Raw genomic sequence first — 6,135 nt, 5'->3', positions numbered from 1 at the left:
TCTGGTGGTTTATTGGAGATAAGAGTCTCATGGACTTTCCTGCCTGGGCTGACTTTGAACCTCAGATCTCAGCCTCTTGAGTAGCTAGGATTACAGGTGTGAGCCACCAGCACCCGGCTTATGTATATTATTATAATTAAATATTATGATTATGATTAGACCTTTAATTAGGGACATAATAAGCATTTTTAAAATTTGAAGTTAACAGGAACTTTTAGACTACTTAATCTATTTTGTAGCTAGGAATCAGGCTCAGCAGAGCAGAAGTGATTTTTTCCCAAGATTATACAGTGAATTCTGGGGTAAAAGCTGGCAGATGTCAACACTGATGTAGACTGAAGCTTATGAAGATAAGAGATGGTAAGCGTACAGAGGTAAGCTTAACTGTGACTGATCTAGATATAACATACTACTGTTCTTTAGTAGAGGGTCCCCATCCTTGTCAGAAGAGTAAAAGTAGCCTTGTGAAGAGGGTGTATGTCAGGGAGTAGTAATGAGTGAGAATAACTATTGGGGCCAGAAAGCAAGCAATTTGAAGCTGAGCTCAACAGATTTGTATAGTATTGAGAAAGACTGATGTTATGATCTAGATACAAAATCTTCTTAGACTGGAGTGGTAGACTGAAGTGGTAGAACAATATTACCTAGCAAGCACAGGCCCAGAGTTCAAACTCCAGTACTACCAAAAGTAAGTAAGCAAGCAAGTAAATACATACATGTATACACACATACATATATACACACATACATACGTACATACAACCTTTTCAGAGGTTCCGTAGCAGGTGGCACTATTGAGGGGCTGCGGTCTGAATGGATTACTAGGAGGTAGGGCCTATTGGAGAAAGCAGATCCCTGGGGGTGTGCCTTTGAAGGGTCATTTCCCATATATGGTTGCTTTATACTAAACAACTGTCTCTGTGAAGATATAGTGAACTGGGCAGCTGCTTGGGACTAAAGAATGCCTGGAAATAAAAATGCCGTTTCCCAATTTAGTTATATTGTGTTTCACAAGAATAAATCATATTACTTTCATATTATTAGCAAATGTATCTTCTTGAAATATGTGTCTATATGTACAAAACCATGCATATATTTTGTATTAGTTGCATATAGAAGAAAAAGAGAAAAACGTGAAGGCGTAGGAACTGAAAGCCTGATTTTGTATGCAGTTTCTTTTCTCTCCCTTCCCTGCTGGCTTGTGCCTTCTTCCGTGAAATTGTTGGCTATGTTTTTAGCAATCTTCAATTAGAGGCGTTGATGGTGGCCCAAGCCTGTAACTACTAGCTACGTGGTAGGTTGAGATGTGGGATTGAGTTTGAAGCCATTAAACTTTGCAAAACTTCATCCCAATTAATGGCTAGACAGGATGGTGAATGCCTGTCATCCCAAGTTATGGAGTAAGCACAAGGACTGGCTATGTGGTGTGTGCCCGTCATTCGAATGACAAAGGAAAGCACAATTAGGAGCATCATAGTCTAGGCTGAATTGGCTTAAAGGAAGCCCTTATTTATCTTGAAAATAACCAAGGTGTTGGTGAAGTGTCTCCTTACCAAGTGCAAGGCCTTGACTTCAAACCCCAATACTGTAAATAAATAAATAAGTAAATTCCTGCTGGTGCTGGTAGCTCATGCCTGTAATCTTAGCTACTCAGGAGACAGATCTGAGGGTCATGGATGGAAACCAGCCCAGGCAAGAAATTCCATGAGACTCTTATCTCCAATCAATCACAGAAAAGGCTGGAAGTGGTACTGTGGCTTAAGCAGTAGAGTGCTAGCCTTGAGCAAAAAAGTTCAGGGTGTGTATTTGTAGAATTATAAGTACATTCTAGTTACCACAAATGAAGGAAACCATGCAACCTATGTTTCTCTGGCTCTGGCTTGCCTCACTTAATATAATTTTTTCTGTCTTTCCATTTCCTTATGTATGGTACAATATTGTTCTTTCTGATGGATGAGTAGAATTCCATTGTGTATATATACTACCACATTCTTGATTTATTCGTCCATTGAGGGGTAGCTGGATTGATTCCATATCTTGGCAATGAACATAGTTGAGCTGGTAGCTTTAGTGTGGCTTTGTTAGTGTTCTGTGGGATAAATGCCAAGGAGTGGGATTGAGGAAACTCTATGTTTAGTCTTTGGAAGAACTCCCATCCTGCTTTCCAGAGTAGCTGAACAAGTTTACATTCCCACCAATAGTGTAATAGAGTTCCCTTATTGCTGCATCCCCATCAGCATTTGTTATAGTTTTCTTGATAATGGCCATTCTAACTGGGGTGAAATGGAATCTCAATGTTGTTTTGATGTGTGTTTCTTTATGGCCAGAGATGCTGAACATTTCTTCATGTGTCTATTGGCCATTTTTACTTCTTCCTCTGAGAAGTCTCTCTTTAAGTCTTTAGCTAACTTATTGATTGGGTTGTTGAGTTTTTGAGGGTTTATTTTTGAGGGGTTTAATTTTTTGAGCTCTCAGTATATTGTAGATATGGGGCCTTTGTCTGATGTATAACTAGTTGAGATCTTCTCCCATTCAGTGGACTTACTATTTAACTTGCTAGCTATGTTCTTAGCCATGCAGAAGTTCTTCAGTTTGATAAAATCCCATCTATCATATATATATATATATATATATATATATGTATATGTATATATACACACACACTGGGACATGATAAATTATATAGGACTCTAGACATTCACACACTGGGAGCTAAAGGAAGATATGCATAAGAATGGTTGACAAAGGCTCAATAGCTATTTGCATATGACCATATAAAATAATATTTTGTGAAATGAACTCTAAGAAAGGGAATCATGAGATATGTTTTAGTTGCTGTTGTTGCTGTTTTTGTTTCTTTTCCTTTTGTCTTGTTTGTATTTGGAAGGGTAAGAAGGGCACAGAAGAGGTGGAACAAAGGGGAAACAAATACAGCAGTGGCACTCACTAGACACTATGTGGAAAATGAACTGTGGGGATGGGATGGAAAAACTGGGAGAGAGAAAGGGAAGGGGAGACATGGTTCAAAATGAATTGTGCTCATTACCTGATTCACTAGATTGTAACTCCTCTGTATACCAACTCTACAATAACAATAAAATAAACATAAGGAAACAGAAAAACTTCCCGTCCTTAGTGTTGTATTCCCTGAGCTCAGGCTCAGCGGGAAGGCAGTCCCTCCTCATGCCCCGTGGCACAGTACCTATTCTCTTTGCTCTCCTGAATCTTCTGCAGTGGTACCATGGAGGTGGGGATGTGGGGATGCTTCCTGCCCACAGTGGCACTGGAACTGGGGAGGGGAAGAATGAGAGGGGAGGAAGCCCAGCACATTGTATATTCAAGGATAGAACAAGTCACTTTGTCTTTTGAGTATCACTTCGCAGACCAGCTTGAGGGATGAGCAGGTATACCTCCAACTTGTGGTCATCCTCAGCCTGAATTGTGCAGGAAGGAGACAGAGCCAGAAAACAAAGCAGAGGGAACCACACCTTAAGGCTCAGAACTCAAATGGCACTGGATATGAAACCCACAGAAGCTGCTCAAGGTGAGCAGCTGGTTTTCTTCTAAAGGGGAGGATTTCAGTGAAAGGTTGCTGACAAGGGCTTCTCAGGAGGTGGAAATTAGGAGGATGGCAGTCTGATGCCAGTTTGCAAAAAGCAATCCAGCACTGAGGGACCTGACATTGCCACATTATGGAGAAGCATAAAAAATGCTCCAGTGAAAACCCTTTGTATTTAATTAGAGATAAAGAGCTTCACAAACTTCCTGCCTGCTTGGACTGGTTTTGAAACTGGATCCTCAGGTCTCAGTCTCCCAATAGTAAATATGGGGTTGAGTCAATTTACTAGGCTTCTTTTATAACTGCACATATTCATTATGACAGTTAAGAACTTGGACACAATCACATTGGCATGACAAGAAACAAACTATTCAAGTGGGATTATACATCTTTTTGCCATATATGTCCAGGAAAGAGAGAGATCATCTTGAGAGACTAATAAAATTTCAGAACATTTGAGAGGCCCTTGAGAAAAAGTTCCCCTCAAATAAATTTTTAAAAGTATACCTGGCTGGTATATATCTGAGTTCATGAAAATATATTTTCTTAAATAGTAATTTTTTTAGTATTTAGATTTACAAACAAGATTTACCAACTTGATTCTTATTGTTTAATCTTTCTGTCAAGAAGTATTTATTATTTTTTTTCTACCAGGATGGATCCTGATGTGCTTTCTTTAAATATTCCTGCATTTTCTTTATTTGCAGTCTGATGGTCTAAGTGTGTCTTTGGCACAGGACAGTTTCTTCTAGTTCGTTGATTTTTGCTTCTTTGCTGACTCGTGTTCAGCTGGAGATTCTAAGTTTTAATGTAATTTCTTTAGTTTTAATTTCTAATGCTTCACATTGCTGAATTAACACCTCCCAACTTTGGTTTTTTTAATTTTTAAAATTTTTGCTTTGCATTTGGATAGAGTTCTTAATGGAATTCCATATGGAATTGTAATTCCTTATGCTGACTTCTTAACATGGTCTTTCAGGTATGCCCATTATGTTTTTTTTTTTTTTTAGCTATTTACTTGAATTTTAAATTTTGGTAGTAAGTTTTCATTTTTAGATCTTCTCTTCATTCTCTCAGTTGCATTTGAGTCTTGTTTTGTGAACACCTTCAATTCTACATTGAAGAATTCTCTACATTGAAGAAAGTGTACATGAAAAAAATAAAACTAAGGACAAAACCCTGTGGGCAGTAACTGAGTGAAAGAAAAGCAAACAAAGGAAGAACTGTTAAAGTAGTATCATGAAATCCAAACAAGGAAGCATTTAAGTAAGAGAAGACTATTGAGACATTTTTAATTCTGCAAATAACCAAAAGGGAAATGAGAGTCTTTACAGTTTTTATAGTGTTAAGCAAAAATTAGAATTTGAGTTAAGTAATCAACCCTAAACAAAATAGCATAAACAGACTCTAAAATTTTACCTATGTGGTCATTTCATCGAAGTTTATTTTTTAATTAATTAATTTTTTTATTGTGAAAATATTGTACAGAGGAGTTACAATTACATGGATAAGATAATGAGTACATTTCTTATTCATTGAAGTTTATGATAAAACTGTCAAGAGGAGAGTGAAATGAGGAAGTCGTACTTTATAAGGGCAACAAGGAAAGGCGCTTTATACTTGTGTGTGATGAAAGTAGATGGAGGCGTGGAAGGGGCTATGGAGTGCTCTGATCCTGCCCTCTGCTGTCTTACCCTGCTCAGATTTCTTAAGTGCTCTAAGTCTGTTTCTTCATCTATAAAATAAAGATAATCAAAATAGTTTCTTACATTTGTTTTGGAGACTCAGTAAAAATGTTTGAAGTGCTTTCACTAATACTAGTGTTTTTTAACCTTACTGTTACTAATAAGTAACATTTAAACACTGATGATCTGGAAAAGTGGTAAGTGATGATAAAAGATCAGGCACAGAACACAAGAGACACATGACTATTATCGATTGAGTGCACAAGTTTATTTTCAGAATGATATTAAACATTTCTGAATGAGAAATTGTTTAGGAATTGGTGATAATTAGCTTAGGAAGAGAAAACTTGGAAAAGGGTCTGGGATAAAGGCAGCAAAGGAACAACATAGTAATTAGGGCCAGTGACTGGAAATGCAGCAGCTATTAGTCAAGGTCTCCACAAGTCACAAGGAATGATATTCCAGGAAGCAGATGTTAGTTCTGCATGATTTCTCCCTCTTACTGTATTCAATTTACAAAAGACAGGAGAGTCTAAGCAAGACTGCATGGACCTCTGATATGTGTGTTACTATATGAATTTCTCACTATGTGCTTGAACCTTGAATGTTCTGAAATAAAAAATTTTAATTCTGTTTACTTCTTATGAAATCTTGCCAAATACCCAGTTGCAGGTCTATAAGCTTAGATGTTGCTTATCTAATAGATGGTGGCTTTAAAATACCACCAGCAGCATCATGAGGGGTAGCCCAAAAGATTAATATCAGTGAGGGAAGGGAAAAACTCTGTAAAAAATTTTGATCTCAGCATGCAAATGGAACTGAAGAAAATAAGCATTAAAAATATCAACCTGTGGCAACCTATTTTGGGGTTATGAGAACACAGAAAAGGTT

The sequence above is a fragment of the Dipodomys ordii genome, unplaced genomic scaffold, assembly GCF_000151885.1.
Source record: "Dipodomys ordii isolate 6190 unplaced genomic scaffold, Dord_2.0 Scaffold131, whole genome shotgun sequence".
In the NCBI taxonomy this organism is placed as follows: Eukaryota; Metazoa; Chordata; class Mammalia; order Rodentia; family Heteromyidae; genus Dipodomys; species Dipodomys ordii.
This window is presented reverse-complemented; position numbering follows the sequence as displayed.